The sequence below is a fragment of the Arachis ipaensis genome, chromosome B01 (assembly GCF_000816755.2).
Source record: "Arachis ipaensis cultivar K30076 chromosome B01, Araip1.1, whole genome shotgun sequence".
Lineage (NCBI taxonomy): Eukaryota > Viridiplantae > Streptophyta > Magnoliopsida > Fabales > Fabaceae > Arachis > Arachis ipaensis.
Genome location: NC_029785.2, coordinates 58,570,078 through 58,584,128, shown reverse-complemented (window position 1 = coordinate 58,584,128; position 14,051 = coordinate 58,570,078).

Sequence of the window (14,051 nt, the reverse complement as noted above, 5' to 3'; positions counted from 1 at the left end):
GCCACTTTTCCACTTTTGTATTTTCAACGGTGGAGTTTCTACACCTCATAGATTAAGGTGTGGAGCTATGCTGTTCTTCATGAATTAATGCAATTACTACTGTTTTCTATTCAATTCACGCCTACTTCTTGTCCAAGATATACTCTTGTACTTAATTCAGTTAAGTCAGAATGAAAGGGTGACCCGTGATAATCACCCAATCTTTGTTACTCGCTTAGCCAAGATCGCGTGCCTGACAACCACAAAGCGGTCTACATGATGTTCAACGTAGTCATTGGACGACAGCCGGAGTATATTCTCTTGGGTATCTAATACACGGACCGAGTCCGTGAGATTAGTATCTTCGTGGTATAGCCTAGAATTATTGGCAGCCATTCCTGGGATCTGGAAAGTCTAAACCTTGTCTGTGGTATTCCGAGTAGGATCCGAGAAGGGATGACTGTGACGAGCTTCAAACCTGCGAATGTTGGGCGCAAGTGACAGTGTGCAAAAGGATCAATGGATTCTATTCCGACGCTAGTGGGAACCGACAGATGATTAGCTATGCAGTATCTTACCTGGTATTTTTCATCCGAGACGATAAATCCGACAGTTGATTAGCTGTGCAGAAACCCTAGAGGACTATTTTCACTGAGAGGATCTTACAGCTTGCCATGGAAGGAAGTAACGCATGGTTGGAAGGAGGCAATAGGAAAGCAGAGATTTAGAAGAAACAAAGCATCTCCAGACACTTATCTGAAAATTCCACCAATGAATTACATAAGTAACTTTATCTTATTTCATATTTTATTTATACTTTAATTATCAAAACCTCATAATCAATTGAATCTGCCTGACTGAGATTTACAAGATGACCATAGCTTGCTTCAAGCCGAAAATCTCCGTGGGATCGACCCATTGATAAACAACTATTTATGGTTTATCTTGTGTTCAATTGAGTAGATTTTATCAACTCTTTACCCACTTATTCATACTATTTGCATAGTTTTACATTAGCCTTCCTAATTATGTGCTTTGATTGAAAACATACTTCTTTGGCCTTAAAGTTCCCTATGTTTAATCCTCTCTTATTACCATTAGATGCCTTCATATGTGTGTTAAGTGATTTCAGAGATCACAGGGCAGGAATGGCTCAGAGGATGGAAAGGAAGCATGCAAAAGTGGAAGGAATACAAGAAGTTGGAGAAATTGCTAAGCTGTCTAGCCTGACCTCTTCACACTCAAATGGCTATAACTTTAGCTACAGAGGTCCAAATGATGCAGTTCCAGTTGCGTTGGAAAGCTAACGTCTGGGACTTCGATTTGATAGATAATATTCTATAGTTTCTCTAACGCTAGATGACGCGACCGCGTGCTCCACGCGGCCGCGTCGCAGTGACAAAAATCAGCGTATTTGAATTCTTCTCCAGCGATTTCTGGGCTGTTTTCGACCCAGTTCTCGGCCTAGAAAACACAGATTAGAGGCTATAAAGTGGGGGAATGCACTCATTCAAAGGGAGGCCTTCACATTCACAATTTTAGGAGTAGATGTAGTTTTTAGAGAGAGAGGTTCTCTCCTCTCTCTTAGGATTAGGATTTAGGACTTCTCTTAGTTTTAGGAGTGAATCTCAGTCCCAGGTTCAAAGTTCTTTTATTTCTTTTCTCATTTTTATTTATGACTCTCTATGTTTAGATTGATTTTCTATTTAATATATTTTGAGGTATTTCAGACTTATGATTGCTTTCTTTTATTTATATAAATAATTTGGATTTTTCCCTTTTGGCTTTGGTTGAGTCATTGGTAACTCTTGAGTTATCAAACTCATTGTTGATTAAAAATTGGAATTCTTCAAGAATTACTTCGAGATCCAATAACTCTAACTTTTCCCAAGGAAAGCCTGGGACTTGAGGATTCGAATTAATTCGTCCACTTAACTTACCTTCATAGTTAGAGGTTAACAAAGTGGGAGAAAAATCCATTCTCATCACAATTGATAAGGATAACCAGGATAGGACTTCCAGTTCTTATACCTTGCCAAGAATTTATTTTACAGTTATTATTATTTTATTTTACTTGTCATTCAACATACTTTTTACCTTGATCCAAAACCCCAATTTACAACTCATAACCAATAATAAGAACACCTCCCTGCGGGACTTGAGGATTCGAATTAATTCTTGAAGAATTCCAATTTTCAATCAACAATGAGTTTGATAACTCAAGAGTTACCAATGACTCAACCAAAGCCAAAAGGGAAAAATCCAAATTATTTATATAAATAAAAGAAAGCAATCATAAGTCTGAAATACCTCAAAATATATTAAATAGAAAATCAATCTAAACATAGAGAGTCATAAACAAAAATGAGAGTAGAAATAAAAGAACTTTGAACCTGGGACTGAGAGTCACTCCTAAAACTAAGAGAAGTCCTAAATCCTAATCCTAAGAGAGAGGAGAGAACCTCTCTCTCTAAAAACTACATCTACTCCTAAAATTGTGAATGTGAAAGCCTCCCTTTGAATGAGTGCATTCCCCCACTTTATACCTCTAATCTGTATTTTCTGGGCCGAGAACTGGGTCGAAAACAGCCCAGAAATCGCTGGAGAAGAATTCAAACACGCTGATTTCCATCACTGCGATGCGGCCGTGTGGAGCACGCGGTCGCGTCGCCTAGTTTCAGAGCAACAATAGCATATTAATATCAAATCGAAGCCCCGGACATTAGCTTTCCAACGCAACTGGAACCGCGTCGTTTGGACCTCTGTAGCTAAAGTTATAGCCATTTGAGTGCGAAGAGGTCAAGCTGGACAGCTTAGCAATTTCTCCAACTTCTTGTATTCCTTCCACTTTTGCATGCTTCCTTTCCATCCTCTGAGCCATTCCTGCCCTGTGATCTCTGAAATCACTTAACACACATATCAAGGCATCTAATGGTAATAAGAGAGGATTAAACATAGGGAACTTTAAGGCCAAAGAAGTATGTTATCAATCAAAGCACATAATTAGGAAGGCAAATGTAAAACTATGCAAATAGTATGAATAAGTGGGTAAAGAGTTGATAAAATTCACTCAATTGAGCACAAGATAAACCATAAAATAGTGATTTATCAACCTCCCCACACTTAAACAATAGCATGTCCTCATGCTAAGCTCAAGAGAAGCTATAAAGGAATGAAGAAGAAAGTAAGAATGTATGAAATGCAATTTATATGAATGCAACCACATGCAAAATGTTTCTACCTACTTAGTTAAAAGTAAACAAATCTTTCAAGAAGAAATATGAACTGGATTTCACTAATTCAAATCATGAAATGAAGTACAAATAAACTTGCAAGAAGAAAATAGCTCATAAAAGTAGGGAACAAGGAATCGAGCATCGAACCCTCACTGGTAGTGTATACACTCTAATCACTCAAGTGTTTAAGGTTGGATTCTCTCAATTCTCTACTAACCTTGCTTTCAAAGGCTTGCTCTTCATCTAACAATCAACATAAATTTAATGCACAGATACACATATCAAGAGGTCTTTTAAGGGTTGTAATGGGGTTAGGGTCAAGGTAGGATTGTATTTGGCCAAGTGGACTAAAATCTGAATCCTTAATTAACTTAAACTTTTTCCACCTAACTTAAGACAATCCATATAATTACAATGCAAAATATGACTACCCATTAACTATGTTTTTCCACATATTCATGCATCCGATTTTGAGTACAGTACATATGCATTGTTTTCATCATTTACTTTGGGGCATTTTGTCCCCTTTTTCTTATTTGCTCTTTTTTTTTCTTTTTCTTTTTCTCACTTTTTTTATATATATTCTTTTTCTTTTCTTTTATTTTTCTCAATGTATATGATTAAATTATTGGATGCATGAATCATGTCCTAAACATTTCTTTCACATTTTCAGAAAATTCTAACATACTCAATTATCAAACCAAATGTTTCCAAATTCAACTTTTTCCATACTTAATTCATGAGCACTCTCACTAGTCTAAGCTAACCAAAGATTCAAATTAAGGACATTATTGTTTTCTGCTTAGAGTTAATGATGTGCTAAAGTAAAGAACAAAAGGGGTATAATAGGCTCAAAATTGGTTTGCAAGGGATAATGAAAGGTTAAGGCCATATGGGTATGTAAGTTTAGTGAAACAAAGGCCTCAATCATATAAGTGCATGCATACATCAAACCATGGAAATATAGAATTAAGCAAGACAAAGATCACAATTTTAGAGAGAAAAATACACACTAAAACAAAATTTTGGTTGATAAAATGCAACCAATTCAAATAGGCTCAAAATCTCACAGGTTTTGTGTGTTTGAGCTCTAAACTATGTTCCAGTATAATATTTCTTCAAACAAGTGTAACATTAAATTTTATTCAAATTAGTGAAATACTCTAAAAGGTTTCTTGAAAAAGAAAATATTACTTCAACTAAGTGGTAAAATATGCACAAAATCAAATAATCATGCAATCAAACATGCAAATGCAAAAACTAACAAGGAAAATAAACCATTGGTGTTGAGATAAAAGAGTCACTAACCCATGGAGATCGGTATCGACCTCCCCACACTTAAAGATTGCACCGTCCTCGGTGCATACTCAGATGTGCAAGTGGACGGGTTGTTCCAACTGACGCTTTTCTCCAAAGATTGTGCAGATGGACTTGTCTGTCTCCCCATGTAAACGTCTTTCGGTTCCCTTTCGGGTGGCCATCCTGAAAGAAAAAGGGAAGTAACCCAGAAGTAAAGATAAGAAAATAAATGAAATATGGGTGGGTTAATGCCAATTGATAAGGGTCTCATTTACATGGAAACTTCAACATGTACGTGAGAAAATAATAAAAGTCATGGCATACCAGTGGTATAAAATTTGCAACAATGGGGAAGAGAGTGGGTAATGAAAGACAATGTAGGTTCATGTCAATGCAAAAGGAATATCAGTATTATAAAAGGTAGCATTGATTTAAATAATATTACCCAATCTGAATAAAAGAAGTCATGAAGCACCAGGATAATTCAAGAGAAGATGCAACAGTTGAACAGGAAAATTTTAACACCAATGGTAAAATAATAAATTTAGAAAAGAAAAATAAAAATATGCACAAAATTAAAATGCAATGAATGAAATATGCAAATAAAATAAGTAAAATAAAATAAAAGATAAGAAGAATGAGAAGGGAAAGAAAGGAAGAAGAAGTAAGTAAGAAAGGAGGGAGGAAAAATTAGGATTGGGGGAGAAAAGATAAGATATTTGGCAAATTAGGATAAGTTGTGCGGCGCAAGCGACGCGGTCGCGTGGGGCACGCGGTCGCGCGGTTTGCGCTTAAACTGATTGACGCGGTCGCGTCGGTCACGCGGTCGCGTGACACAGTTTATGCTACTGGCGCGAGGGCAGCCTCGCGCCCGCACAACTCTCTGTTCAAAATCATATTAGTGCCAAATTTTAGGTGACGCGATCGCATGGGGAATGCGATCGCGTGAGTGGGCTTTAAAGGAAAATGACGCGGTCGCGTGGGTCATGCGGCCGCGCGGGAAGGATTATGCGTTCAGCACCAATCCAGCACCACTCTCGCATAACTTTCAGGTGTGCACCACTTTGACGTCGAAATCTTGGTCACGCGGTCACATGAGAGGCCATTATTCCCATATGACGCGGTCGCATCAGCGATGCGGTCGTGTGGGACGATTTGTGCCATTGGCACGCCTCCAGCCACGCTTTCGCGTGACTTTCTGTTCGTTTTCTTTTCTTCCCATTGCACTGGTGACGCGGACGCTACAGCGACGTTGCCGCGTCGCGTGCGTGCTTCTTTTTTTTTTAATGCAATATGCAGAATGCAATGCTTAATGTGAATGCTATGAAAACTTCCAGGTTCAATGAAAATTAAAATAAAATAAAAACAAACAACATGAAATAAAATTGAAAAAGAAACGATCATACCATGGTGGGTTGTCTCCCACCTAGCACTTTTAGTTAAAGTCCTTAAGTTGGACATTTAGTGAGCTCCTTGTTATGGTGGCTTATGCTTGTATTCATCCAGGAATCTCCACCAGTGTTTGTACTTCCAGTAACTTCCGGGGTCCCAAACTAGGCATGTAAAGCCCTTAAGAAGCTTCAAACAGATTCTTAGGCACCCAGGGTGACAAATGTTAGAGCAGATTCCAGGATCCCAAAACTTGCTTTTACACCCGTCTTCAATGGGTTAGTGACTCTTCTATCTCAACACCAATGGTTTATTTTCCTTGTTAGTTGTTGCATTTGCATGTTTGATTGAATGATTATTTGATTTTGTGCATATTTTACCACTTAGTTGAAGTAATATTTTCTTTTTCAAGAAACCTTTTAGAGTATTTCACTAATTTGAATAAAATTTAATGTTACACTTGTTTGAAGAAATATTATACTGGAACATAGTTTAGAGCTCGAACACACAAAACCTGTGAGATTTTGAGCCTATTTGAATTGGTTGCATTTTATCAACCAAAATTTTGTTTTAGTGTGTATTTTTCTCTCTAAAATTGTGATCTTTGTCTTGATTAATTCTATATTTTCATGGTTTGATGTATGCATGCACTTATATGATTGAGGCCTTTGTTTCACTAAGCTTACATACCCATATGGCCTTAACCTTTCATTATCCCTTGCAAACCAATTTTGAGCCTATTATACCCCTTTTGTTCTTTACTTTAGCACATCATTAACTCTAAGCGGAAAACAATAATGTCCTTAATTTGAATCCTTGGTTACCTTAGACTAGTGAGAGTGCTCATGAATTAAGTATGGAAAAAGTTGAATTTGGAAACATTTGGTTTGAGAATTGAGTATGTTAGAATTTTCTGAAAATGTGAAAGAAATGTTTAGGACATGATTCATGCATCCAATAATTTAATCATATGCATTGAGAAAAATAAAAGAAAAGAAAAAGAATATATATAAAAAAAGAGTGAGAAAAAGAAAAAGAAAAAAAAAAGAGCAAATAAGAAAAAGGGGACAAAATGCCCCAAAGTAAATGATGAAAGCAATGCATATGTACTGTACTCAAAATCGGATGCATGAATATGTGGAAAAATATAGTTAATGGGTAGTCATATTTTGCATTGTAATTATATGGATTGTCTTAAGTTAGGTGGAAAAAGTTTAAGTTAATTAAGGATTCAGATTTTAGTCCACTTGGCCAAATACAATCCTACCTTGACCCTAACCCCATTACAACCCTTAAAAGACCTCTTGATATGTGTATCTGTGCATTAAACTTATGTTGATTGTTAGATGAAGAGCAAGCCTTAGAAAGCAAGGTTAGTAGAGAATTGAGAGAATCGAACCTTAAACACTTGAGTGATTAGAGTGTATACACTACCAGTGAGGGTTCGATGCTCGATTCCTTGTTCCCTGCTTTCATGAGCTATTTTCTTCTTGCAAGTTTATTTGTACTTCATTTCATGATTTGAATTAGTGAAATCCAGTTCATATTTCTTCTTGAAAGATTTGTTTACTTTTAAATAAGTAGGTAGAAACATTTTGCATGTGGTTGCATTCATATAAATAGGTTGCATTTCATACATTCTTACTTTCCTCTTCATTTCTTTATAGCTTCTCTTGAGCTTAGCATGAGGACATGCTATTGTTTAAGTGTGGGGAGGTTGATAAACCACTATTTTATGGTTTATCTTGTGCTCAATTGAGTGGATTTTATCAACTCTTTACCCACTTATTCATACTATTTGCATAGTTTTACATTTGCCTTCCTAATTATGTGCTTTGATTGAAACATACTTCTTTGGCCTTAAAGTTCCCTATGTTTAATCCTCTTTTATTACCATTAGATGCCTTGATATATGTGTTAAGTGATTTCAGAGATCACAGGGCAGGAATGGCTCAGAGGATGGAAAGGAAGCATGCAAAAGTGGAAGGAATACAAGAAGTTGGAGAAATTGCTAAGCTGTCCAACCTGACCTCTTCGCACTCAAACGGCTATAACTTTAGCTACAGATGTCCAAACAACGCGGTTCTAATTGCGTTAGAAAGCTAACGTCCGGGGCTTCGATTTAATATATAATATCCTATACTTGCCCTGACGCTAAGCAACGCAACCGCGTGCTCCACGCGGCCGCGTCGCAGTGACGGAAATCAGCGTGTTTGAATTCTTCTCCAGCGATTTCTGGGCTGTTTTCGACCCAGTTCTCGGCCCAGAAAACACAGATTAGAGGCTATAAAGTGGGGGAATGCACTCAATCAAAGGGAGGCTTTCACATTCACAATTTTAGGAGTAGATGTAGTTTTTAGAGAGAGAGGTTCTCTCCTCTCTCTTAGGATTAGGATTTAGGACTTCTCTTAGTTTTAGGAGTGACTCTCAGTCCCAGGTTCAAAGTTCTTTTATTTCTTTTCTCATTTTTGTTTAAAACTCTCTATGTTTAGATTGATTTTCTATTTAATATATTTTGAGGTATTTCAGACTTATGATTGCTTTCTTTTATTTATATAAATAATTTGAATTTTTCCCTTTTGGCTTTGGTTGAGTCATTGGTAACTCTTGAGTTATCAAACTCATTGTTGATTGAAAATTGGAATTCTTCAAGAATTACTTCGAGATCCGATAACTCTAACTTTTTCCAAGGAAAGACTGGGACTTGAGGATTCGAATTAATTCGTCCACTTAACTTACCTTCATAGTTAGAGGTTAACAAAGTGGGAGAAAAATCCATTCTCATCACAATTGATAAGGATAACCAGGATAGGACTTCCAGTTCTTATACCTTGCCAAGAGTTTATTTTACAGTTATTATTATTTTATTTTACTTATCATTCAACATACTTTTTACCTTGATCCAAAACCCCAATTTACAACTCATAACCAATAATAAGAACACCTCCCTGCAATTCCTTGAGAAGACGACCCGAGGTTTGAATACTTAGGTTATTAATTTATTTAGGGGTTTGTTACTTGTGACAACCACAACGTTTGTATGAAAGGACTTTTGAAGGTTTAGAAACTATACTTGCAACGAGGATTTATCAGCAAATTTCTATACCACGCAAAAGTTCCTCTCGTCACACATACTCACGTAAGGTATTACTTGGACGACCTAGTGCACTTGCTGGTCAGTTATGCGGAGTTGTGAAGAAGTGTTGAGATCACGATTCTGTGTACCACAAGTGCACTGGGTCGCCCAAGTAATACCTTACGTGAGTAAGGGTCGATCCCACGGAGATTGTCGGCTTGAAGCAAGCTATGGTTATTTTGTAAATCTTAGTCAGGAGATTAATGATAAGAGTGATTGTATTTATGAAAAATAAATAACATGAAATAAATAGTACTTGTGATTCAGTAATAAGAAACAGGCTGAGGTTCTGGAGATGCTCTGTCGTCTGAATCTCTGCTTTCCTACTGTCTTCTTCTCCAAACACGCATGGCTTCCTTCAATGGCAAGCTGTATGATCCTCTCGGATGAAAAATACTAGGAACGATCTCTGCACGGCTAATCAACTATCAGATTTCTCGTCTCGGATGAAAAATACCATGTACAGCTACCGCACGGCTAATCATCTGTCGGTTCCCACTAGCGTCGTAATAGGACCCTTGTCCTTTTGCACACTGTCACTACGCCCAACATTCGCATGTTTGAAGCTCGTCACAGTCATCCCTTTCTGGATCCTACTCGGAATATCACAGATAAGGTTTAGACTTTTCGGATCCCAAGAATGCTGCCAATTGGTTCTAGCCTATACCACGAAGGTTCTAACCTCCGGACTCAGTCCGTGGATTAGAAACCCAAGAGATACACACTCAAGATGTCGCCCAATGACTACGTTGAGCTCAGATAGAACTGGAGTGGTTGTCAGGTACACGTTCATAGGTTGAGGATAATGATGAGTGTCACGGATCATCATATTCTCTATATTGAAGTACGAGTGAGTATCTTAGAACAGAATCAAGTGTGATTGAATAGAAAACAGTAGTAATTGCATTAATCCATTGAAACACAACAGAGCTCCTCACCCCCACCTATGGGGTTTAAAGACTCATGCCGTAGAAGATACAATATGAAGTGTAAAATGTCATGAGGTTCAAAATGAATCTCTAAAAGTAGTTTTTATACTAGACTAGTAACTTAGGTTTACAGAAAATGAGTAACTAAGTGCAAATAGTGCAGAAATAAACTTCCAGGACCCACTTGGTGCATGTCTGGGCTGAGCATTCAAGCTTTCACATGCATATGCCCAAGGTTGGAGTTAAATGCCACCCTGGGTGCCAAAATGGACGTTTAACGCCAAGAATTGTGCCAGTTCTGGCGTTTTATGCCAAAAAGTTTTAGGCTGGTTTTGAACGCCAGTTTGGGTCATCAAATCTCGAGAAAAATATAGACTATTATATATTGCTGGAAAGCCCAAGATGTCTACTTTCCAACGCAATTGAGAGCGCGCCAATTGGGCTTTTGTAGCTCCATAAAATTCACTTCGAGTGCAGGAGGGTCAGAATCCAACAGCATCTGTAGTCCTTTTTCAGCCTCTGAATCAGATTTTTGCTCAGGTCCCTCAATTTCAGCCTTAAAATATCTGAAATTACAGAAAAACACACAAACTCATAGTAAAGTCCAGAAATATAATTTCTGAATAAAAACTAATAAAAATATAATAAAAAGTAATTAAAACATACTAAAAACTATGTAAAAACAATGCCAAAAAGGGTATAAATTATCCGCTCTTCACAATACCAAACTTAAATTGTTGCTTGTCCCTAAGCAACTAAAAACAAAATAGGATAAAAAGAAGAGAATATACAATAAATTTCAAAAATATCAATGAAGATTAGCTTCAATTAGATGAGCGGGACTTGTAGCCTTTTTGCTTCTGAACAGTTTTGGCATCTCACTTTATCCTTTGAAGTTCCGAATGATTGGCATCTATAGGAACTCAGAATTCAAATAGTGTTATTGATTCTCTTAGTTTAGTATGTTGATTCTTGAACATAGCTACTTTATGAGTCTTGGCCGTGACCCTAAGCATTTTGTTTTCCAATATTACCACCGGATACATAAATGCCACAGACACATAACTAGGTGAACCTTTTCAGATTGTGACTCAGCTTTGCTAGAGTCCCCAGTTAGAGGTGCCCAGAGCTCTTAAGCACACTCTTTTTCCTTTGAACCATGACTTTAACCGCTTAGTCTCAAGCTTTTCACTTGACACCTTCACGCCACAAGCACATGGTTAGGGATAGCTTGATTTAGCCGCTTAGGCCAGGATTTTATTCCCTTGGGCCCTCTTATCCATTAATGCTCAAAGCCTTGGATCCTTTTTACCCTTGCCTTTTGGTTTAAAGGGCTATTGGCTTTTTCTACTAGCTTTTTCTTTTGCTTTCTCTTTTTTTTCACATTTTTTTCTTTTCTCTCTTTTTTTCTGCAAGCTTTTCACTGCTTTTTTTTGCTTCAAGAATCAATTTTTTTTATGATTTTTCAGATCATCAACAATATTTCTCCTTTTTCATCATTCTTTCAAGAGCCAACAATTTTAACATTCATAAACAACAAATTCAAAAGTATGCACTGTTCAAGTATTCATTCAGAAAACAAAAAGTATTGCCACCACATCCAAATAATTAAACTAATTTCAAGATAAAATTCAAAATTCATGTACTTCTTGTTCTTTTACAAATAAAATCATTTTTTCATTTAAGAAAGGTGATGGATTCATAGGAAATTTATAGCTTTAAGACATAGACTGTAAACTTTATTGATCATGGAATAAAAATAAGACATAAAAGCAGACAAATAATAATAAAAGAAAGGAAAATAAATGACTCTAATACTAATGCTTATGTAACTTTTAAAATAGGTTTCTAATAATAAAAGTTATCACAGAGTTAGGACCCAACAACCTTTATTTTGAGAGATAGGTGCTCCTTCAATCTGTGGGATGTCCGGCTCTTCAAGGATCAGCTTCTGGCGCTTTAGTTCCTATAGCTCACGCCCTTGCTCCTCTTGTTCTCTGAGCAATTTGCAAAGCATGCTGTTCTGATTATGCTGCTCTTCTTTGAGTTGATCCATAGATTCTTGCATCTTATTGACAGATGCTTCTAAGCAGGCCCAATAGTCAAATTGAGGAATTTCTGGGAGGAGCTCATGCGCCCTCTTCTTGGTGAGGTTGTCTTGAACTTGAGGTTCATCAATTACCCTTTTGGTGATTGGGTGTTCAACTGGGATATACTCATCCACACCTATCTGTACTCCCGCATCTTTACATAACAGACTAATCAAGCTTGGGTAAGCCAATTTGGCTTCAGTGGATTCCTTGTTTGCAAATAAGTAAATTTCACAAGGAATTAACTGATGAACCTCCACTTCTTTTCCCAGCATAATACAGTGAATCGTCACTGCTCTTTTGACAGTGACTTCAGAGTGGTTACTGGTAGGAAGTATATATCGCCCAATGAAATCCAGCCAGCCCCTAGCAACTGGCTTGAGGTCTCCTCTCTTCAGTTGGTTTGGAACACCTTTTGCATTGGTTATCCACTTGGTTCCAGGGAGGCATATGTCCTCTAGAACTTGATCCAGCTTTTTATCTTTAGCCATTCTCCTATTAAAGGATTCTGGATCATCCTGCAGTTGAGGAAGTTTGAGGACTTCTTTCACTTTGTCAAGATGGAAGTAGATAATCCTCCCTCTGACCATAGTTCGAAAAGTGTGGAAGGCAGTTCCCTCCATTCTTTGCTTATCTATCAGCCACAGATTTGCATAGAATTCCTGGACCATGTTTCTTCCCACATTCATCTCAGGATTAGCTAGGATTTCCCAAACTCTGTTTCAAATCTGCTCTTGGATCTCCGGATATTCGTCTTCTTTCAGATCAAACTTGACTTCCAGGATCACTGGTCTTCTGCACACTATTTTGAAGTAATGATCTGCATGTTCTTTGGTGCAGAACCTCTCATGCATCCATTGTGGTTTTGGATTCTTTTTCTTTTTGCTTCTTGGAGTGGTTTATTTTCCTTTAGGCGCCATGATCTTGGTTAGTGAGCACGGAAAATAACACCAAACTTAGAGGTTTGCTTGTCCTCAAGCAAAAGTAAGGAAAGAAGATGAATAGGTGGAGAGAAGGATTCGAATGATAGAGGAAGGGGGATGGCCGAATGCATAAATAGAAGGGAGGGGGAATGGGTTTGAAATTTTGGAAAAAAGATATGATTGAAGGATATGATTGATAAAAGATAAACATGATATGAAAAAGATGATATTCTTTTCAAAAAATTTAAAAGATATGAAAAAAATATGAGGAAGTTAAATCTGAATTATTTTGTTTATGCATCTAAGAAATAAAAGATGATATGAATGAATGAAAAAGATTTGAAAAGAAATTGGAAAGATGAATGAGTTTTGAAAAAGAATTGAGAAGAATTTATAAGATTATAAATTTTTGTGAATGGAAATTAAAAAATGAATGTTTGTAATGTTTGGATGCAAAAAATTTTGATTTAAAACATGAAAATTTGAAAAAAATTGAATTTGAAACAAAATTACCTCTCCCTTAGCTGTTCTGGCGTTAAACGCCCAGAATGATATCCATTCTGGCGTTTAACGCCCATCTGGTGGCCATTTTGGGCGTTTAACGCCTAGCCAGGTATCCTGGTTGGCGTTAAACGCCAGAATTCCTTCCTTACAGGGCATTTTTCTGAACGCCCAGAATGCTGCCAAGTCTGGCGTTAAACGCCCAGAATGCTGCCCATTCTGGCGTTTAACGCTCAGAATGATATCTTTACTGGCGTTTTGATGCTAGTGAGCTCTTTTACTCTGTGATTCTTCTACTTTATGTTCTGAACCTTCATACCCTTGACTTGTTCACTGAAAAAGAATCAATAAACATGGACAACAAGATTAAATAGACTTATATAATTGTTATAAACATATAATTTGATTTGATAATAGCTGGGTTGCCTCCCAGTAAGCGCTTCTTTACTGTCTTTAGCTGGACTTCACTGAGCTTTTTAATTTAGTCTCAGTTTTGAGCATTCTTGCTCAACATTGCCTTCAAGATAATGTTTGATTCTTTGTCCATTAACAATGAACTTTTTGTCAGA